The following is a 24585-nucleotide window of genomic DNA, read 5'->3' on the forward strand; positions in this document are numbered from 1 at the left end:
AGATTCTATTTTTAATTATTTTGAGCTGCTTCTGTAAACAAATTAGTGCCTATTTGCTCTTCAAAAGCATGTTTTTTCTCTCCATCCCACATATCAAAACATCTCCTGAAAAACTCCTTTGAAAAAGGTAGTCATAATTATATTAAGTGGAGTAGCAAAAAAATCTAAAGAGAGTCATAAATTTGGGGGTGCTTGAAGATAGGGAAAGGTCACTTACATTCTCCCTAATAAGTACTGATACAGGAGAAATGGTTTGTCATGGAGGTACCTGTGGCCTGGCCATTGTGTAAGTGAGCAGTGAGATGGCCCAGGACAAACTCTTACAGGAAATCCTAGATCCTGAAATTGGGATTTGCTGCTGTCTGGATCACCATCAGAATTTGATCTTGCTTTTTTTTAGTTGCTGACCCACAGTACAGAGTGAAAATGCGACAGAACAACAATACAGGGTATTTCACAGGGACAGCTCGCATTTCAGGAAATATTGTCAGGGTTGAATTGGCATATTGTTCCCATGCTTTTCAATTTGATTATTTGCTGTTGGCTGAAAAAGTTTTGTTTTGTAATCTTTCAAGTTTTTATTATTGGTTTGGTTTTTGTATGTATACTAACAATTTTATTATTGGCAGTATTTGGTGTGATTATTTCTTGATCAGACATAGCCCAAAGAACTAACTGGTTTTGTTAGATGAGGATAACATGATACTTTTATTGGGAGGGGGATGTCACAGCACCTGGAAGGTTGAGAAATCTGGAGTTTGGTATTCGGAAACCCAGATTCCAAGGAGCACAAATTCAACAGGGGTAGTGCTATTGTCTTCATAATATTGTACATGTTTTTCCTATAAAGAAGGAAGAAGGAAGGCAACAAGAAACAAACTAATTTAGGACTTGGTCGTTTCTCACATTTATGACAAGAAGAGAATCAGCAAATGTTATATCAGACAAGTCTGCTACCAAGCTCCCAGAGTGATTTGGAAGTGCAAGTCATTTATTCTTCTGAAAAACTAGCAGAGGGTATGCATATTGCCTTGAGTTCTAGAAGAAATATGGAATATACATTTAACCAACAAATATTTTGCTTCCTCTTCCAACGTTTTTTTTATATTGCTAATTTAAAAATCATAATATAACTTTTAGAAATCAGAATAGTTCAATATCATATTAATTTTTATTATCTTTAATTATTGGGTTCTGCAAAGCTGTTACCCATGAATTTATCATTCAAACTGTCATATTGCAAAATTATAAAGAACGCATATAAAAAAATTCCCATCTGATTCACAATATTAATAATTTAATAATTTGCTAAACTTGTATGCTGTCCTACATTCTGGGTGAATAAATAATACCTTTTTGTAGATGATTATTCAGATGATGCAACAAGACTGTAATTCACATAAATCGTTTGATGAACAGTTAATAATTTATGCAAGGCGTTGCCTAAACAAAACATCTTCATACATGACCTGGTATACATGGCTTTTTTTTCCAATAGGAAGAAGGAGAAATAAGAAAGCACAGTCTACAGAGAATTGCTGCTTTACCCACATTTTGTTTCTAATACCTTTCCTCACCTAAAAGTTCACATTAACCAACCATTCCCAAATCTGATCTCCTACAGATATGCTTCCCAATGAGCTAGCATCCAGAAATAATGTAGCCCCACACATTTGGACGGTACCAACTTGGGGGGGGGAATCTGTATCTTCAGGTCAGTCTTTAAATAGACAAACACATGCAATTTTATTGGCAATTTTCATCACTGCTTTCTTTTAAGGTAGCGGTTCTCAACCTGTGGGTCGCGACCCTTTTGGGGATTGAACAACCCTTTCACAGGGGTCGCCTAAGACCATTGGAAAACACATATTTCCGATGGTCTTAGGAACAGAGACACCGTTCCACATCCGTCTCCGCATGGCCTCCTCCGCCATTTGCAGAGAGAGAGAGACAGAGAGGCACTTTTGCTACCCTTCTCTCTTTCTCTCTCAGGCAGATTTACCCCTGCGCCCGGGTGCCCCACCCCCTGGGAGAAGCACGGCCAGGGCCTCATGGCCTTGGAGCTGCCCAGGGAAGCCCCGGGATTCCTGCTGGGAGTGGCCCGCTAGAGTCTCCGCTGAGTGGGCCAGCCCTCCCGCAAGCCACGGCCCAAGGGACACCAGCCCCTGCGATCCCCAGACAGCCCGACCATTGGACCCACTGGCCAGGAAGACGCGCCGGAGTCCAGGCTGCCGGGAAGGAAGAAGGAGATTCAGCAAAGGTAGGAGAGGAGAGCCACCTCCTGGGGCCCAGCGCTGGTAGCGGCTTCCTTGCCATCCTCTTCCTCCTCCTATTCTTCCTCCTGCTGTACCCAAAGCGGCTCAGGTGGGCGCTGGGGCAAGAGGGGTGCCTGGGGGGAGCAGCTAGGGTGGTAGAGGGGCTGGCAGGGGACACATGGCACCAGCCCCCACCGCGGCTCCACCGATGGGCGGAGGGTAAGGCTGGGCAGCGCGGAGTCCCAGCTGGGGCGGCGGCAGCAGTTTTCTTGCCCTTCTCCTCTCCTTCCTCTGCTGCCCCAAGGCAGCTCAGGCAGGCGCCGGGGCAACAGGGGTGCCTAGGGAGGAGCAGCCAAGCTGGCGGAGGGGCTGGCAGGCTGCACAGCTCCAGCCCCCACTGCAGCTCCATCGATGGACGGAGGACGAATCCCGGCAGGAGCTGCCGTAAGAGAGAGAAAGAGAGAGAGGAAAGACAGAGAAACAGAGGAAAAGAGAGAGGAAAGAGAGAGAGGAAAAAGAGAAAGAGAAAGGGAGGAAACAGAGAAAGAGAGAGAAAAAGAGAGAGAGAGGAAAGAGAGAGAGAAAGAGAGGGGAAAGAAATGGGGGGAAGAGAAAAGTAGGAAAGAGGGAAAGAGGAAAGAAGGAGAGATAGGAGAGAGGAAAGAGAGAGAAAGAGAAGAGAGAGATGAAAGAGAAAGAGGAAAGAGAGAAAGAGAGAGGAAAGAGAAACAGGAAAAGAGAGAGGAAAGAGAGAAAGAGAAAGAGAGGAAAGAGAGAAGACAGAGAGGAAAGAGAAAGAGAAAGAGAGGAAAAAAGAGAGGAAAGAGACAAAGAGAGGAAAGAGAGAAAGAGGAAAGAGAGAGAGGAAAGAGAGAAAGAGGAAAGAGAAAGTGAAAGAGAGGAAAGAAAGAGAGGAAAGAAAGAGAGAAAAAGGAAAGAGAGAGAGAAAGAGAGAAAGGAATGGCGCTTCTCCAACCAGGCTGGATGGAGCCGGTGGAGCGGCCTTCCTGCCCCCTTCCCCGGCCAGCTGGATGGGGGGGTTGGAGGTCACCACAACATAAGGAACTGTATTAAAGGGTCGCAGCATTAGGAAGGTTGAGAACCACTGTTTTAAGGGATGAGAGAAAATGACTGGCCCCAAATCATTGAGTTGGCTCCATGCCAAAGGCAGGACTGGAACTCATAGTTTCCTGGATTTCTGCCCAGTGCTTTTAACTTCTAAATTAAATTGACATTCAAGCTAGGGAGGGAGGCTATACAATACAGTATAATACATATTACAAATCTTTGCAAACCATTAAAGGCGATCTTAATCTAGAACCGTCTGTTAGATCCTAATCCATTGTATTCTTAAATGGGAATAAATCCTATTAAACTCAGTGAGATTCCTTCTGAATGACCCTGATTCCACTATAAGGCAGACAAAGATGATCTCCACTTTCTAGGTTTTTTAAACAAACTAGTTTCCTCAGCATGCCTAGTAATCAGGAAAGCTGTTTTATACCATGGTTCAGGCTGCTGCTATCATTAAAATATTTCACTTCTATGACAATACTTTTATACAAGCATAATCCATAGTTACCAATCAGACATACAAACACATTTTCTAAGAATTAGCAACAATAGCATCGATATGTAGCCAATAAAATCAATAAATCCTAGCAATGAAGTCAATTGCTATGGGAAAGCAAATCTGTATAAAATCCTGAACAGAAGTGTGCTAAAGACTATTAAAATGAAATTTATTAAAATGAATCTCACACATTTGGGGTTTGAAATGCTTTGTTATGATTTCCAACTGCTTCTTCTGCAATCTCTTAGACTGTGAATCCAACTCACAGAGAGATCAGCAGTTATCATATTATTGTTAAATGGAAGCATTCACACCAGGGGAAAAAGACTGTGTAGCCTTTGTCACAGAAAATGCTTAACTACTTAAATGCGGTTGCATTTTTTAGCTTCATGTCTTTATGGTTAATTTCCAGAATACCTTTTAGAACATTTTCAAAGGCAAATGGGAGGAAAGCATGCTACAGATTTAATTAACTAAACCGGACAGTGTGCAGTGTCCAGTTAAACAGACAACTCAAGCTGCTTTTTTCTAAGATACCATCCATGTTCATAATTCTTCTAGGAACTACTCAAGTCCACAGAGCCTAAGCATCAAAATCTGAGAGTAGAATGCTATTTATACCACAGCCAGAGCAGTAGGTGTTCCATTTGCATTGCAGTTTGCGCTCAGCCCATTTAACACTTGAAGCGAAGAAAAAAACATTTTTCATGGTTGTAAATGAAGAATCACTAAGGGCTTTATTTTTGCATAAAGTTTCATGCAGACATGAACACAAGTGTTTCAAACAATTGGAAGACGGATAGCTGAATCCCATTGTAAAGTTTTGTAATGCTTTCATTTTTAACCGAAAGGTATAAAAGACCAGTGCTGAGTAATTTTCAGTAATACCCCTTTCTAAAAGAAAATCAGGGTTAATTTATACCAGCTAAGCCACTTAACCAAGTGTTCTAATGTAAATAAAGTGTTTCATTGGATCTGAGTCTGCAAAATATTGGCCTGGGGTTTCCAGTGTAGCATCAATGGAGTCCTGTTGTACCCACAGACATTCTCTTCTATTTACCAGAGGCAGATTCTTACAAGTTACATAACCCAGAAATTATGCCTTCACTGTATATTATATACTTATTGTATGTAAGTATATTTTCCATTATATCATTGTAGTTTATTTTTATTTATTTTAAATATACAACACCTCAAAGCTATCAAAATAAAACAACAGGCTGCCATGTACAACTGCAGCCCTATGCTTCATCGTGGGATTCGCCCTGATACCTCGAAAACTTAAAAGATAACCTAGCTAGAAGGTGACTGGTAACACTGCAGGATTAAATCTGGCTGGAAGCTAGAGATTATGAGTATGAAATCCTCTCTCTTCTGTATGCTCAGTTTGTGTAACAAAGTCTTTTACTCTCCTCACTTGCTACCTAGGAAATGAATGTTTTTACCTGGGAAATGAATGTTTTAACGGTTGATTGCGCTCAGGACAGATTCAGAATTCCAATGGGTCAACTTCTCCCTAAAGATTATGGACTTCAGGGTCAATTTAAACAGCTAAGCATTCAAACAGAAATAATGTATTGGCAAGTATGCTTTATTTAAGCACAATAACATTTTAGCTCTTTTAGTAAAGTTACATGTACATCTTCACAAGGCATGAAAGCTTTGCAGTCTTTTTCTCTCATTCATACTCATGCAGAAAGTGAATTCAAAGAACAATTTAACAAGTAGTAGCATATGGTAGCATGGCATTATTTGGAAAGCCAATCATTTGCATAATTTTGTGCTAAGCAGTTTACTTCAATGTTAAATGAGCTCAGAAAACCACAAAATGCAGTAAAATTCATCATGCCTACTTAATAAATGATAATCTATATTTATCATTTTTCCACATTTGTGATTTGTGACTTCCTGGCCAATGCTTTTTCTTCACCCACTTCACTGAAAAACAAAATACCCCCCCTTCTCCTTCCATTAGATAAGACACCTAAGAGAAAATAAATCAAATTTACGTTGTACCTTAAATAAATTTCTGGGTGACTTTGGCCAATTACTCTTGTGGAAACAAAATTAGGAGAGATATCCATGTATGCCACATTCTCACAGAAAATATGGGATATAAATTTACTGAAGAAATAAACTGTGAATGCTCTGAACCAATTATTTCCTTGCTGTACCCCATCAGTGGCAAACTTCTTCCAAAGATACTGAAACAACAAAAACATTTAAAAAAAATACTTTGGCTATGCGAAGAGGAAACAGAACAAACTCCCATTCCTCAACATCAACATAAGGAGACTAGACACTGGAGAACTGGAAACCCATGTCTACCTCAACCCATGCACACGGGCCAGATCCTTTAGCTTTGCAAACAACCACTCCACCACACACAAAAGGAGCTGTGTCCAGACCCTCTTCAGAAGGGCCATGACACACTGCAGCACCACAACACTAAGAAAAGCAGAAGAACGGTTATCCCAAAAACTTTGTATTCTGACACATAGAACCCAAGCCACAACACACCACATAGCCAATTACTACACAAAAACTAAACCTACCATACACAAAAAGGGTGTCAGAAATGATAGCCAGAATTCTCCAACCCCTAGGAATAGCAATAGCCGGCTTGCGGGGCTCTGCACCACACGGCTGGTTTTGCCCTGCATTGACTCAGAAATTGGCAAGATGCCCAGAAATAAAGAACAACTTGTTCCTTTGAACCTCAGTGACTTCTAGCCAAATAGAGAACAGCTGAGAACAGAGAAAAGAAAATACACTGGGCCACCTACCATAGAGTGAAAACTTTGTTTTAAAAACTGCTGATCTTCTGGGATTATAAACACTTACTGAGGTGTGATCTCTAAGCTCAAGAATTGTTTGTAGATAAAAAAAACCCTTAACTTTTGACTAATCTTCTAGGGGGGAATTTACTGGAAAGCTTTTAGTTGGTTAAACATTCTGGACTGCAATTTTGGCTGGCTGATAATTGTAAGACCCCTGAACAGAAGAAATATTATAAAATACTGCTTTTACTTTTACTGGTGCTTTGACAATTAGAAACGCTTTGGATTATAAAAACCATATACAAAGATAAGAACTATATAAAATTTGGTAGTTTGGATTTTAAGATTGGCTGGTTTGACAAGGCTAATCACACAGAGACTATGGTACCGGTGAAAGACTATCTAGAGGGGGGAGATAAAATGGATGTTACATACCTATCTAAAAGTGGCAGGAAACCACACCTAATATTTCCTTCTGAAGGTCCCAGCCTGGATTATCAGAGATCTGCAGGGACAATACTCCAAGACAAGGCAACTATTTTCCAGGAGGAAATGTATGCAATGCTGTGACAGATTCAAATGACAATTGTTTCAAATCATCTTGAGATTAACAACAATTTTGACGACATAAATGAGTACATCTTTAACCTAAACTTACAATTAAAAAATTCTCAGAAAATGATGACAAAGAATGAACAAACAAATCAGATAACAGAACATAAACCAGAGGACAGTGACCCAAAGAGGGAAGCTACAAATAAAGAGAATCATTCCATTCTCATGGAAAAGATATTTTATTTTTTCAGGGCTTCAAAACAAACATGAAGATAAGAAAGAAGATCTAACAAAATGGATTATAGAGCAGCTAGGAGAATCATTAGAGTTTTGGAGACAAAAAATGCACATCCTAATTAACTTGTCTTTCCTTGTACCAACAACATTCACAAAAATACAGGACGAATCCCCTGGCAAGCTGAACACACTGACTTGGAAAGCTACTTGGCAAAGAAGAAGACTAGAGCTAGATTTAAGAGATTTGATGTGACTTACCAGATAGAGTACTATATGATTAAACACTTGTTTGAATATGGTTAAAAGAATAGATAAATTATGGATATACAGGTGCCCTACAGTAAGAAGGATAAGATATACAAGTTGTATAGTATTTTTTATAATATATGAAATGTAAAAAATATTGGGATGGTGTATGTGAATGAAAAGTTTGGATATTTCAAAGTAATTAACTTTGAGAAAATTATGACTGATAAGAATGGTTTAAATACAGAAGGAAAATTAAGCTTAAATAAGAATCTTGTAAACAGGACACATAGTGATTTAATAAGATTACTTTTACAAACACAATTGAAACATAAGCCGATCAAAAAAGATGTTATATGTTGATGTTACTGTTATTTGTACAAACACAAGAAAAATGTTTATATCCAACCTTGTATGTATCAAAAGTATTAAGAACTATATTTGTTTAATGTTGACAAAGGGAGAATACTACTGGAAGAAGAGAAGATGAAGGAAATATATCATTAATTAATATATTGATTATAGAATTATAGAAATTAATTATTGATTTTTTCAAATATATGAATCCAGACAACACGCTGTTTACTAAACCCTAAAGATTGTTATTTGTAAAAAATCAATAAAATATATTTTTTAAAAAAGGAATAGCCAAAGCCGACAAGTTCACAGCCACACTCTGCCAGGAATTATCCAGAACCAAAGACAAGCTATAGAAGGATAAAAGACACAATGTATTCTATAAAGTCAGCTATAACAATTACAGCCAATTCTACATGGAACAAACATCATATCAATTAAAAAAACAAGATCCATGAACACCGGCTGGCAATCAAATGCCACGATCCCAAATCCTTAGTCTTTACACATACTGACACCAAACAGCACCAGTTTGATTGGAACAACACAAAAATCATCAGCCATGTTACCATGGCTGAGTTGACCAAAGCCTGGCACTCCACAAGCAATTCCGTCAACAGACACATTGACTTACAACAAGCATACGAACCCTTCAGAATACAAATTGACCACACAGCTAACCAGAGACAGCACTGACCCTCAACCATCCCACGCAACCTCCCCAACCAGCACTTCACCTCCCAATGACCCTGACCTGATGTAAATTACCCATCACAAGTCTCCCATGATGACTTACACCTGACCCATCACAAGACCCATCACAAGACCCTCACTTGACATACCCACACCTGACCCATCACAAGACCTACAGACCACACAAAGCTCTTATAAACACCTTCATCCTACACCTAAGCTACAGATATTCGCCACTATTGCATACCAAGAATTTTATGTTTTACATGTCAATGGCATGTAAAAACCTTGTGGTACACTTAGAAGGACCCAGCCTGGATTGTTAAAAAATGAAATGTGTAAGATGCCTTCAGCTTTGCAAATTATTCTGTAACAAACTAGGATGTGCAGCCAACCAAGGTTAATGTTCTTGCTACATATAATTCTATCCAACATAAAGTTTTGAACAGGTTGGGAGTACAGACCCTATCTCCATCATTTTCCATTTGTTCTTTTAAAATGCCTGAAAAGAGGCTGGAAAAAGAATAAAACAAAAATATGCACTATGTACGTTATCCTCAAGATCCATCTCTATAGGTAACTACTAAAATATTGAACAATCTTTAGCTTTAGGGAAGTATGAGCACAAAGTTATTTACCTGAAGTGGCTTCACTGAACTGTATGCTTTTTATGTGGGGAGGACCTCTCCTTAAAACAGATCCAAAATTAATGTGGTCACCACAACAAGATCAATGTACATTATTTTAAGAAACACTTAAACCAACTTGTCTGATGCAGGGTCAGTCATTTCCCCTTCCCCGAGGGTTGCTAGCGCCTCACAGTAAAAACTAGAAAAGAAATAGGAAACAAAGCCACAGTGTGTAATTGAAAGTGTATTGACACAGTTGGCATCTTCTCAGAATTTGCACAGGAAAGCTTCAAGTTCATAGTGGAAAAGGGAATAAAGAACTGATATCTACACTGCTTGATGATTGGTGAGAAATTATGTCCCAATGGGCATATAAAAGCATTAAGCATCCAGTTGCTCACAGAAAATCTTATAGTAGAAAGGAAAAAGTGCTATTTTAGTGTTATCAACCTTGTATTGTACTATCAACATTTTTAGAAAAGAGGCTACTTCTCTAAGTTGCATAAGATGCATTATCTTTCTTACTGCCAACAAATACATTTAATAATAGTTTAAAAAATAATTCTATTAATTTTATAAAATCTATCAAGAATTATATAGAACTACTATAAAATACACCTAGACAACAACTCTCTGAGGGAGGTAAGCAGTTCAGAAATGTGATAAACAAACTTATATAAGAGACAATAAATAGCAAATAACGCAACCAGCCAAATACGAAATAATGCAACCAGCCAAGCAGGAAGACTGAAAGATATTAAATAAAGCTAATCATTATATCTTAAAAGCCTAGCAAATTGCAAATATGTAGTGGTACCACTTTTATATATAGATAATGGCAGTACAAATCCCACATCTGAATTTTCCAGAAACAAAAGCAAAATATTGGTTCATAAATCTCCTTGATAATCTGCTTATGCATTCATTATTATTTTGCACTTACAAAATGTAGAGGTAAAATAATTTATATTGGATGCAGCAATATTTGTATCTCCAAAAACAGAGCAAGATATCAAGGGATGAAGTTAATTGGAAGACTTTGTTCAGATCTTCGCTGGGGTCAGCTATCAAACTTTTATTCAAAAAAGCAGGAATGCTGCATTTAAATTATAATCCCTGTGGATCTCCAGGTCACAAAATATCTTTCAGTCAACAATAAACATTTCCTGCATTTAATATGCAGATTTTTGAATGGGCTGAGAAACAAATGCTCTTTGGTTTTTAGATTTCTGAAAATCCCACCTTCTTGATCAATAGCGCACCCCCCTTCCCGCTTTCTTTGTGTTTTCAATAATAAAATAGTGTCAATTTAAAATACAAATGGAAAACACAGGCACTGTTCTCAAACCTTTTTACAACATAACATCAACCTGGCACACTCATGTCTACTGGACTGTGCGTTTAACGTTACATATAATATTCTTGTTGAGGTCCATCTATAAATTCTGGAAATTGGTTAAACAATAGTTCAACTCATTTAGCAATATGTCTTTCTAACAAAACATTTTAAAAGCATTTTTCTGCAAAAAGGACTGTCCTTGAGGACCATGCAAATCCTTCATAACACATGCTTGAAAATGGGAGTGTAAGAACAAAGCACTTCTTTTCAAATTGTTAAAGGAGCCAATCTTTTCCTTTAGCTGCTTCAGAAGCTGCTTCCAGCTGTCTTTTCTTACATCTTCATGCACACATATGGAGAAGCAACTTTCAAAGCTTCCGTGTAAGTCTGGAAAAAGTTGTGATAATTTAACTAGTTTATTTGCTAGAATAAATGTATTCATGTAATGTCTATTTAATTTTGTCAGTCTTATTCCCAAAATGAAATTATCTAATTTTCTTACATTAAGTAAATCTTGAGGACAGAATTATTAACAACATCTGTAGGAATGAAGGCTGTAATTTATTCTGGGACCAAGGAAGGAACAAAGCAAAATGTAAATCAAGATATTAAGCAATACGAGTCCAGAAATACTTTCATTCATCAGTGTGGTGCAATATTTCAGACTGAGATATTACAAGCATGTTATTTCCAGTCTTTATCAAATGATGCAGCTAGCCCTCAACATCCTCATTTGACAACTGAAAGGCAACCATTTATGAAAGTCAATAGGATGTATGTGCATCTTGTCTACTGAAAGAGTTATTTCTTGCAGCAGCAAATTTTTGGGATCCACACACTCCAAAATAGTACATAAACTTCCTGCTCTATGATTTTCATTAACCACAAAGATATTGGTTTATAAATAATACATAATACCTCAAGCAACTGTTATGGCATTTACAATACGAAAGCAAGAAAATAAATTTAAAAATGAAAAATAAGTTGGAAGGGATTGATCATTGTTACCACTCTTTTGAAAACCAATTTATTTTATATATTTATATCTCACTATAGCTTAAGACATGGAATAAGATATTGAATTATGTTTTCCAATGAGATCTGATTAATTTACTGATGCTCAATAAATAAGCATGTTTTGTTTCAGCAAAATGGCTGGAATATATGACATCCAAATTTGATCCAGAACTGTATGAGTGATTACTGTATGCAATAACCCATTATGAGGTTGAAAAATGATGATCCCCAATATAGTGCTTATGAGTTTCAATATGCAATTTCTTGGCAGTCAAAAATCCTTTGATCCATTGGATTTTGGGAGGAGGAAAAGCAGCCAATTTGTGAATGGGCAAACCCATCCATTCACTCTGAGAATTGCTCTCACTCTCTCAAAATTTGAAATATGCCCAATTCAAAAATTGGGAAACTTTGAAATAAAACTGCAGGTTTTATTATTACTATTATTATTTTCAAAAAGGGTGCTATTTACTATTTCTTTGAAAATACAATGAAATCATGGTTTAAAAGACATGGGGGGGTGGATAGGAGTGGGAAGGAGAGTATCCATTGTAGCTGAACATCTATTACACTGAAGGTGGAAAAAGAAAGAAAAAATAAAATTGGTGGTGATGGGGTACAAAATAGTGAGAGAAAGAGATAATGTTTTTTTTCCTTTCTGGTCTGAATTAAATCAAACTGGAATGATGGACGTAATACATCTTCACACACATCAGAAAATATTCAGACTTGGAAACTAACAATAAAGAGGTAGAGAACACACATACATAATAAAAGATTTATATAATAAACTATTCATAATAAAATAATTAATGTGCAGAATTACAGAATTATTCTTGGCATGCCTAACATGCAAAATAATGGGAAAAACAGATGCACCATTTACAAATTTATTTATAACATTTTTACTTTGAAGATGTGTTGGAAGAATTTTAGATTCAAGAATAATTTTATTCATGAACTCTCTGTGAACTCCTTTAATCATCAACATGATCTATCCATAACCAGAAAGAAAGAAAATATGTTGCAAAATAATGCAATGTTGCAAAAAAAAAAACACTTAAGCCATTCTCCTGTTTAGGTTGGAACTGATAAAACCACATCTCTCTCAAAAGAGTAAGCAAACAGGTAAAATCCCTTCAAGATGTAGAGCTTTCCTGAACACACAAATGTAACACCTAAAGTCAGCACACAGGCACTTGCCAAAGGGAAACGATCTACACACTCAGCAAAATAAGGGAACATTTCAAAGGCACATTCCCATACCTCTCAAAGAATCACTTTTCCTATAAATATCACCAGCTCAAAACCCCAAATTGGAGCTACCTTAAATGCTGTTTCTTTGTTCTCAAATAAACTGCCTCCTTTTCAAGCAGCATGTCCAGTATCATTCTCACACAACCCTGGCTTGGAACCAGACCTCATTTTCTGGGACTCTGAGACTAACCTGGCCAGCAGATGCAGCCCAAGTCGGCACTAGACCATTTGTCTGGAGGGTGCTGCTCCTGGACTCTGCCCACGTTGGCATATGGAGTAAAGGAAGATTTGGGCTTTGAACCAAACAGATACTTGAACAGGAGGATGATGGGTAAGTACCTTGAGAATTTTTGTGTTTGTGCCCAGGAAGTGAGTGTGAGTGCACCTCTCTTTGCCTCTTTCCTCCCTGCCTCGTTTTCAAGCAGCATATCCAGTGTCATTCTTAGGCAACCCTGTCTTGGAATCAGACCTCATTTGCTTCTAACAACTGTTTGTTTAAATGCTAAGTTGAAGCTATTTCAGAAAGGAACAAATTTAAGTTATTTTAAATGAGTTTATTTAATCTCTTATCTAGTAATATAAATCCAGCAGTACATATGTTCCCTAGATTTTACCATATAGAATGCCAATGAGACAAATAGCTAGCACTCTAAAATATTGATTTTTAACTAGCTATCATGGAGTAACTTCAATTAGAAGATTGTCACCTGTAATAAAGCAGCTGAATACTGGTGCCTTAAAATGTCTAGCAATAGGTCCTTAAGCTAGAGAAGCCAAATATGAATCCTATTAGCTTAATTTTCAATACATTATGGAATGAATAACATTGAGTTTGAAACTAACAATGTAACTGGAAAATGTCAAATATTGCTTTAGACATATTGTGTAATCTATAAAAATATTAGGTAAAATTGCTGTTTTTTTTCTCAAAACAAAGCTTACAAAGCAAACCAAAAGCAAGCATCTTAAAATGAAAATATTTAAATGTTTGACTGAACAACACAAATTTCCAATAAAACCAGATGAACCTTCAAATTATTATTGTTTACTCTGATTTCTTTCCTTTATTTTTTTTTACTGTTGTTGCTGCCAACATTGTATGTTTTTGCTCTGACAACTGTCACTTTCAAGCCAACTGGAAATATAGTATAAGCTCCACTTGAGGATTGATGGTCATTTACTTTTTTCTAATTCAAAACATATGAGGGAAGGAACTGAGGGATAAAAAAGAAAATGGAAATGGAAAAACATAAAAGTATCTTTTTTAAAAAAACTAAAAAATATATTTGGCTACTAGCTTTAATCTTTTTTAGAAAAATATTTCATGTTCTACAGATATTTAATTATATTCATAATTTAAGCTATAAAGAACTACACTAACTGCTCCAAAATTGAGATTGGCTTGCCACATTGGTAGGTGTTTTTTTTTTAATACAATTTATATTCAAGTTGGAATGCCACCTAACCCTGGGCAGAGTATTGTATAATATTAAAAGCAGACAGAAAAACAACTATTGATGTAAACTGATAAGACACAAAAGAAGCAAAATATCTCCACCTAAGCCAGAACACTCTAAGATATTCCATTATTTAAATCAACTCAGGCGTGTGAGAAAAACAGGTGTTAAGGGCTTTTTAAATAAGGCAAAAGTTAATAATTCCCTCTTTTTCATTTAATTGTTCTATTACATTATAAACTGTGAACCTTGTATTATTGAATGCAGATGATAGCTGAATGCAGTGGTGCTTATGCAACAGAAAATAGGAATTATTAATGCTATAATGATTAAGTAAATCAAACCTTTATAGATGAAGGGAGAAAAGTCTACATCAGTGGTTCTCAACCTTTCTAATGCCGCGACCCCATAATACAGTTCCCCATGTTGTGATGACCACCAACCATTTATACATCACCGGGTGCCAAGGGCGTGGCCAAAGAAAAGGAGGAAAAAAATGGCGGACAGCCTTGTTTGGCGACCCCCATGAAATGGTTGTTCGACCCCAAATGGGGTCCCGATCCACAGGTTGAGAACTACTGGTCTACATCAATATTAGTTATAACTTCTGAACTGTTAATGAGCATAAGTTTGCTTAAGCTGTACAATTAATAATATATATAGTACTGATAGTTTCAAAATATATTGAATTGTTTTATGAGAAAAATTTTGATCTTTGAGATTAATAGCCTCTATTGTCTTGTCGTTTGTTATTTCTTTATAAATATTAGAAAAGAGGAAAAAAGAAAAGGAGCTGCTTGGTATTTAATTTTTAACTTCCCCCTTATTTATACTCTGACCAATTTACAGTGTTTGTAAATATTTGTTGTTGTTGTTAATTGCGAAGTCGTGTCCGACCCATCGCGACCCCATGGACAATGTTCCTCCAGGTCTTCCTGTCCTCTACCATCTTCTGGAGTCCATTTAAGTTCACACCTACTGCTTCAGTGACTCCATCCAGCCATCTCATTCTCTGTCGTCCCCTTCTTCTATTGCCCTCAATCTTTCCCAGCATTAGGCCCTTCTCCAGTGAGTCCTTCCTTCTCATTAGGTGGCCAAAGTATTTGAGTTTCAACTTCAGGATCTGGCCTTCTAAAGAGCAGTCGGGGTTGATCTCTTCTAGGACTGACCGGTTTGAACGCCTTGCAGTCCAAGGGACTCGCAGGAGTCTTCTCCAGTACCATAGTTCAAAGGCCTCAATTCTTTTGCGCTCAGCCTTTCTTATGGTCCAACTTTCACAGCCATACATTGCAACTGGGAAAACCATGGCCTGGACTATACGCACTTTTGTTGGTAGGGTGATGTCTCTGCTTTTTAGAATGCTGTCTAGATTTGCCATAGCTTTCCTCCCAGGAGCAAGCGTCTTTTAATTTCTTGGCTGCAGTCCCCATCTGAGGTGATCTTGGAGCCCAGAAAAATAAAATCTGTCACTACCTCCATTTCTTCCCCATCTATTTGCCAGGAATTGAGAGGGCCGGATGCAATGATTTTGGTTTTCTTAATGTTGAGTTTCAAGCCAACTTTTGCACTCTCCTTCTTCACCCGCATCAAGAGGCTCTTTAGTTCCTCTTCACTTTCTGCCATTAGAGTGGTATCATCTGCATATCTTAGGTTGTTGATATTTCTCCCGGCAATCTTAATTCCAACTTTTGATTCATCTAGCCTGCCTTTCTCATGATGTGCTCTGCATATAAGTTAAATAGGCAGGGCGACAGTATACAGCCTTGCCGGACTCCTTTTCCAATTTTGAACCAATCAGTGGTTCTGTGTCCAGTTCTCACTGTTGCTTCTTGACCTGCATATAAGTTTCTCAAGAGACAAATGAGATGGTCTGGTACTCCCATCTCTTTAAGAACTTGCCACAATTTGTTGTGATCCACACAATCAAAGGCTTTAGCATAGTCAATGAAGCAGAAGTAGATGTTTTTCTGGAACTCCCTAAATATTTAGACCCCATTTAAAACATGCAGAGAGTCAGTTTCATATAGTGGTTAACAAATCAGGCAAGAAACTGAGAAATTTGAGTTTCAGTTCACTTTGGGCACAAAGCCAGCTAGGTTACCTTGAGCCAGTCAACATCTGTCAGCCCTAGGAAAGAGGCAATAACGACCCACTTATGAAAAACCTTGCCAAGAAAATTTAAGGTCTTGCCCAAGCTGTTTTCAAGAAAAGGACACAATTGAATAGAAAGGGGGGGGAGGGAAATTCGTAACTACTGTGTTTCTATTAGCCTTGCTGAAAGATGTATTGTAGCCTATTTGTTAAGTTACTTTTAATGTAAAGCTTGAGTTACTGTAAACTTTCCACTGTTCTTAAATAAACATCTGAAAGACATCTAAGAAATTGGGCTCTGCTTCTAAATATACTTCTAAACATACATTTGCTGCTAATCTTTTTATAACTGTCTTCGAGAAATAAATATTAGGTGCTGAAAAAAAAAAAGGTTGCTAATGTAATGAAATGTCCAGCTTCAACTTTTTGGATAAAAAAAAAGCCAGCTTTACAGAAGCGGCAGACAGATTCTTTAATAAAATAGGCCTTGAATTTCAACATCACAATTTTTTGTAGTTTCACTCATCTTCCACCTTCTTGGAAGATCTAATTAGAGCAGCATGGTTAAAAAGACTCAGAAAACCCCTAGGACTCTGGATTTTATCCAAGTAATTTTTTTAAAAAATGTGCCCAATGAAATTACTATTTTAATAAGGTACAGTAATTATCTTCTCTTTAGAGAGAAATCAGCTTTGATTCAGACTCTATATTTTGATATGGTGGAATGCTGACAAAGTTGTTAAACAATATGCATTTTACTATTCTGAGCATAAAATCCTCAGTGATGTTAGTATTGTTCCTTTATCTATATCTGTATTCTGCCAAGTGATGTAGTATATCTAGTATTGCTTTTTGCTCTATTCTTTTTGTCTCTCTGTGCTTACCATTTCACAGAGCCAATTATGTGTTTTATCAAGGAGACTCTAACCATGGAAATCTATTTGATCATGTTTAAGAGAGTGTCCACAATTCATGTTGGTGATATGCCTTAAAACTGCAATTTTTTAATGTATAAATCTTGACTTCTCTATTTTTGTCTGAGTTAAGAATGCGTCGGCTAAGAAGACCAAGGTTAGATGAAACACTAACATTAAATAATGCAATAATGATACATCCAAGATCACTTTTTAAAACCAAAATGAAATTAATACTTCCTGTGTATTTGGCAACGCTATCCTCAATGTCTCTCTCAATCAAATACTTGGAATGACAGTTTTTTTCTACATTTAATTTCATTTAGACTAATTGACATTGCTTCACATTTTCATAAAGTGGTAGAAAGTTACTTAGAATATGTGTTTTATTAAAATGATAGATATATTTGTGAGCCTTAAGTGCTATTTGCTTTAGGACATGCAGATAAATCAAAGCAAATTTTAAATAGAAGCAACAATGGAAGCGGCTATCATATTATTCTGTAAACTGTCTAGCATTATGTTTTCATTAAATATTTCATATGACACAACATAATATATATTTCTATGTCTTACAGGTATTGCATGCAAATAAAAGTATTTGGACAGCAATGAACATATGCTGCAACTAAAACAAAAAAAATCAGTTAAGCAATTTAATTCTCAACAGAAAAAAATATAGCATTTTATGTGAAAAATAATGCAAAGTGGGATGAGCAAGAATTTAACAGATGTGCTTTGAGACACGCACTGACATAAACAAAACATCCCTCTTTAAATAATTAAAGCAACTGCATTTTTGGCAAGACTAGCATAATTGCTTTGATGCCCTTCTTTGCAAAAGACACAGCTGCTTTAACCATTTAAAATGAAGTACTTTGTTTACATGCCTGTGCATTGCAAAGTATGTATTTTCAATGCTATACTGTTTTTATTTATATCTGAATGATGACAAAAATATATATAGTTATGTGTTATATTTATTGTATTAATAAATTAAACCAGACTTATTTGAAACAATATTTGGTTGTAAATATAAGAAAAAACGAATATACAATAAATGAGTTACCAAAATTCATAAAAGTTAACAAGATGTGGAGTTCACAGCAAAAATTTATTTGACTATGATGGGAGCAGGCTTTGCAACTAAAATGACAGATGTGCAGATCAAGCACCGTCAGCAGTGCTCCTCTTTCAAATCTTCCATGGAGCTATCTGCCTTTTAAACATTAAAAAAGCCAGATGAAGTGTTTTGAAATTTGTAATATTTGGTCTTCTAAAGAAAGAAAGTCAAGGGTGCTTGCTTTTGGTTTCGTCTTTTACAAAAGAAATGATAACAATGGCTGAATATTGGCAAAAGAGAAAAAAGAGAAGGAGGGGAAGAGTTATGCTCAATAACTATTTAAATACATACTTGTAGAATTGTGCCTGGTTCTTCTCCTAAACTTGACTGCAAACAAACAATGAATGAATAAATATATTCAACCAAAAAATGGATCCAGAAAATGCTGGACCATATTCTGCTAGATTCAGATATTCTGCATACCTGAAAAAAGATCACTCAGATTCTTTAAAAATTCATGTTTTTCTAGCTCTACAGTAATAGAGCTAGAAAAACACTAAGTATGTCATCATACTTTCATATTATTTTAGAAATCTGAAAGTGACAGAGTATTTATTAATTTTCAAGTAAAATACGTAACAATATTATGGTACTTCTTCCTCTAAGAAAAACTCTATTTCTACTTTTTTCAATTAGAGTCCAAATAGGTAAACTACATATAGATAAATTTTGCTGCAATCAATTACAGTCAAAGGCTCTTTCAGGGATTTAGCCTGCCCTGATCAGTGAACAAAGAAAACAAACGGGGGCAAGGTATTCTCCCCGTGTATTTTCATCCAATATCTGGATTCATGGAGAGGTACCTAAATGGGATATGAGATTTTCAATCACATGAGCTGGATCCTCCATGAACACCTTGTACACAGAGACTATGATGTCTTTCTTCAGCGGATAACCTTTGTGGAGAGAAATGTTCCCTTTATGTATATTTATGGTATATTTTAGATAACCAGATACCCAAACATAGTTTTAGTTAGCTTTATTTTATCCAGTCAGTCCAGCTGAACTATTCAGGATAGGTACATGAGCCTTTTGTGAGGAGCAGGTTTTTTTCTTTTACATGGATTCTCCAGCATCTCCAAAGTTATTCTCAGGATGATTTGAATACATGTTGTATTTCTGGTATCTTGTATTTCTGGTACAAGTCAGACAGCATTTACGTGGTATGTTAATATGTCAGAAAGGTAAGCAAAACTCATCTCATTATATTGTATAGAACAGTCTCCACTTATTTTGTTGGTATGATTATATTTATTTAATTTATTTGATTTCTATAACTTCCCATCTCAACAAGTAGCGTACATCATAAAACAGTAAAACAAATTAAAAACAATTAATACCATAAATATATATGGTCACGGAGTATGTTAACACAGCCAAGAAATGGGGTCCTTAACATACTTGGCACCCAGGGAACGGGCACACAACCAAGTGTTCGTGCTCTAATGAAAGACCAATAGGATCAGGGCTATCCTAATCTTTTAAAGGAGAATATTCCAGAGGGCAAAGACTATGGAAGAGAAGGCACATCTCCTGGTTTGTGCCACCAACATTCATTCACAGACAAACCCATAAAAACCCAAACTGTGGGATAAAATCGAACCAGTATAAATAATTGGGAGATGAGAGTCACTTACATAACCTATCTTCAAGCCACGAAGGGCTTTAAAGGTCATGACCCTTTAATTGCACCCAGAACAACACTGGCAGCCAGTGTAGTTCACACAGTAGTGGTTTTACATGTTGAATAGTCCAATCCTTTACTATACATGCAGCTGCATTTTGCACAAGTTGAAGCATCTGAATGCTCTTGAAGGGCGGCCCCATGTAGAGTATGTTGCAGTAACCCAGATGAGAGGTCATGTGTGAATATAAGCAAAACCTCCCAATCCAGGAACTAGTACAACTGACACCCGACCTGACCATGGTTGTGAATTACTCTTCTAGCAGGGACAGTGCTAAGAAGACCCCAGATTGCACACACTCTCCATCTGGGAGAGTTCGCCCCAATAGGAGTATGAAATGCAATTCTGAACTGCTAAACTATTAAGTGACTTCTTTTTGGTTTTGGAACCAGAGCTTCAGAAGTGTATCATTTGTATCAGGCACACACAACTTTATTTCAGAATGAGAACCACAATTGATCCTTCAGTGGCAAGTCAGGAGCCACAATCCAAAATCAAAAAAATGTAAAAGAGGTAATTTCACTTAATTGACAAGTGTACTGTACAAATGCAGCTAATATAATTACCAATTTCCTCTTTCTGTCACATTATAAATTACGATTTGATAGAAATACCTGGAAGAGCTTAAGGGCTGTATATAGCCTGGAGCCTCAAGGTCTGGGTCCCTGGTTTATACAACAGAAAATTGAATCGATGCCATTACAGTGTAGCCAAAGCTGGATAAAGATGTGACAAGTGAAAGAAGCAGCATTTATTTCCTCTATGCCTAAATAATATAGTTGACACTGTTCTAATCATCAGCCAACTAACCATCCCAACTGTTCTAAGGTTGGGGTTCACAGAGTACATAGAGGTTCACAGAGGTTGTATTCTTAAGTATTATGTTATGATAAGAGAGAGCAGTTTGATCTAGTGGTTAAGGCACCAGGAGAGAAACTGGGAGACCGTGAGTTCAAGTCCCACCTTAGCCATAAAAAACAGCTGGGTGACTTTGGACCAGTCATTTTCACTTAACCCAGCCCACCACACAGGGCTGTTTTGGGGAAAATAGATGGAGGAAGGTGTATTAGGTATATTCACCATCTTGAATTATTTGTAAAAATAATATAAGCAGGATACAAATGAATGAATGAATGACAAATATAAGATTTTTCTATCTATAGGCCTGTCTTTACTAAACTGACCCATTTTCAGTTTCCATATCTCATTCTGAACACTTGCAATATAACACATTCAGCAGCACTATAAGAGCTAGAATTGTTGAAATTTAATAGTTAAAAAGAAGAAATTGTGTGTGTGTGTGTGTGTGTGTGCATTGTAAACTACACTGAGATACAAAAGAGCAAAATTTACATTTTAATAAGTGCAAAATATTTGGCCACAGCAACCCTTTTAAATGAATACATATACATTCAACGTTAAAAGTTTTTCAAGATAAAAATTAATTCCTTCTTTCTAGGATAATCTTATAAAGGTCTGTTTCCACAAGAATTAAAAATCAGCAGGTGAGTAAGCAAAGAATTTCAATTGATTTCAAAGACTAAGCCTCTACTTCTAAGTAATAAATCTATAGGAAACAAGACAGATACTGTAAAAGATTTTTTTTTAATGAGCCAGTAGAAGTTTTAATCTATGTTTGTACTAACAAGCTCTAGAATAAAAAACAACCCTAGCTCATTTTTGCTTGCCACATCAAAGCATGAAACACTTTAAAGTGAAGAAAAAGTTTAAGTATTTAATCTAGCAAGGTAACCCCATTTCTGAATTTGCTAATACTATATAACATGATAAAAAAAAACCACATTGGGTTATCAGAAATTTTAAATATAAAATGTCTTTCATCTAAGCTTTGCAATTATTTATTCTAAAAAAACTTAGGTAGTTTTAGAACCATAATGGAATACAAGGTTCTGAAGTATTTTGACAATTTATGACAATTTATTGTTTCCCAGTCTGGTATCTACCAAACTTTAAGCTAAAATTCACATCATTCTCAGCCACATCAACCATACTATTGTAGCTGAGGGTGATATTAGCTCTATACATCTGGTAAAACTAGATTGAAAAAAAAACTACTTAAAAATTGATAAACGCTACAATATAGTTTCATATTAAATGCTTAAGAGTTACCCTTTTTATTTCTTTTCATTAGCCTTATAGGAGCACAGATATAGAATACAGATAGTATGAAACACGTACACGTGGACAGAAAGGGACAAATGTAGTAGTAGTAGTAGTAGTGGTGGTGGTGGTGGTGGTAGTAATAGTATTGGAAGGGACCTTGGAGATCTTCTAGTCCAACCCCCTGCTTAGGCAGGAAACTCTATACCATTTTAAACAAATGGTTGTCCAGTCTCTTCTTAAATACTTCCAGTGTTGGAGCATTTACAACTTCTAGATGCAGTTGTTCCACTGATTTATTGTTCTAACTGTCAGAAAATTTCTCCTTAGTTCTAGATTGCTTCTCTCTTTGATTAATTTCCATCCATTGCTTCTTTTATATATATGTATAATATTTTATTAATTTTCCAATTTTACATTTAAGTATTTAAAAAGCAACATGGTGGCTGGGTTAATCAATAGTTCGATAACAAAATCTTTAGTACAAATCTCAAGTTACAACATCAAATATTTCCTCTCTTTTTCTCTTAACATTTACTGTCTCGTATTTAAGCTAATACAGTTCTTATTATATCAACTCAGTAAAAATATCATTATTAATTTATCAATAATTTTTAGCTTAAATGTATCTTGATTATTTTTTACATTCAATCTCCATAAATAGTACATAACCTGTTATTAATTTTTCCCCAATTTTTAGTTTCCCATCAATATTTCAATTTAACCTTTGATATTTATAATTTTCAGGCTTTAGGTAACCAAGATTTTCCTTATCTCAATTCATAACAGAATCTAATATCCAAAATACACATTTTATCTATTTGAATATAATCTTGTTCTATTTCCTAAAAGTTATCTATTTCCCACCATATTAAATCATCTACTTAATAATACAATACCCCCTTTAATAAATCAAAACCATTATATATATTACTTGGGTTAATCAATAAATCAAACATATTCATAATAATATTTTTTTTCTTTTAGGTCTAATGTTTAAATATTAAACAGATAAAATCCTTATTTTCAACTATTTAATTGCCTTTTTTTTGGGAAGGGCTAGCCCATTTGTATTCATTAAATCGTCTCCCTATTATTCCAATTCCCCATGATTGCTGTGATATGTTTATCTTCCATTCAATCTGTTCTTCTTTCTCAAATTTCTTCTGATTTATATAAAAAATCTTTTCCATTTTCAATGTTGTCACTTCTTTTTCTGGATTTTCCATTAACTATATTTGTTGGTCAATTAAGTCCTCTGACTTAATATTTACTTCTTCTGTTATCTTCTGCGTTGTTAGTTCTTTGGTTGTAGTCAAAGTTTGGGTTTGTGTATCTAAGCTAGCATCTTGCTCTTTTATGTTAGGTCTTATTTTATCACAAGCTGAAAGAATGGTTTCATGTATTGCTTTCAGCATGGAAAGGATTTTTTCCTGGTCTTCATCCATCTCTTTCATGTGTTTATAAATAGTCTTTATAGTAGAAATCATTTGTTAAGCAAGATTTTATAGTCCAAGGTATTTCATCATCTCATATAGTAACCAATATTCCTCAATTAAAGAGATAGGAAAGCAATTGCCACACATAACTCTGAAAGTCAGTAAAAGTTTACATTCACAGTTCAAGTAGGTCAGATATGCTGCCCAGCTGTTCTCTTACAGCTGAGTTTCTCACAGATGGTGCCAAGGTCTCGGCTTTGAGCCAAGTCTCTTTTAGGAAATAACAAGTTGTAATACCAAATTTCACCACAAGATGTCACTGATGCTGTTTAAGGTTTTTTTAAGTCCAATTTTTTTTTAAATCCTTTTTCCAATTTTATTCCTTTTTTGTGATAAAAGCAAAAGTCTCCAATAAAAAAGCGTTGTCTTACCTGAATGCTTTTTCTCAGCAGGATGGTGTAGAATCCACTGATTGGGTAATTTAATCCTTCCTGCTCAGACTAAGACAAAAAAACTTTGCCACGCCTCCTTCTGGGTGTGACTTTCCCCAGTTTTGTCGAGGCAAAGCATCCAGACGCATCCTGCTGAGAAAAAGCGTTCAGGTAAGACAATGCTCTTTTCTCCATCAGGATGGATGTAGAATCCACTGATTGGGACATACCAAAGCCGCTCATGTCAATATAGGGAGGGAAGTCTAGGTTTGTGTCCCCTGAGAACTAACTATTTGCTGTAGGACTCCTACCGAAAGCAGCCTCCACTGCTGCAAATTGATATATCCTATAATGTTTTATGAATGAGGAGGGAGAGGACCATATCG

General features: G+C 36.2%; 1 protein-coding gene across 6 annotated transcripts in view; it reads right to left on the reverse strand.

Annotated features, from left to right (window-relative positions):
• Positions 1-24585, reverse strand: part of PAM (peptidylglycine alpha-amidating monooxygenase) — a 155739-nt gene that overhangs the window by 99302 nt on the left and 31852 nt on the right. Inside the window, exon 1 of one of the 6 annotated variants that reach the window (XM_039338631.1) lies at positions 6384-6490. The exons of the other annotated variants lie outside the window; for them this stretch is intronic. The gene's annotated coding sequence lies outside the window, so the exon portion shown is untranslated. Of the gene's footprint in view, positions 1-6383; positions 6491-24585 lie in introns of those variants that run through there. 6 annotated transcript variants of the gene reach the window in all.

This window comes from Crotalus tigris, unplaced genomic scaffold, assembly GCF_016545835.1.
Source record: "Crotalus tigris isolate CLP2741 ecotype Arizona unplaced genomic scaffold, ASM1654583v1 scf7180000017710.2780689, whole genome shotgun sequence".
Lineage (NCBI taxonomy): Eukaryota > Metazoa > Chordata > Lepidosauria > Squamata > Viperidae > Crotalus > Crotalus tigris.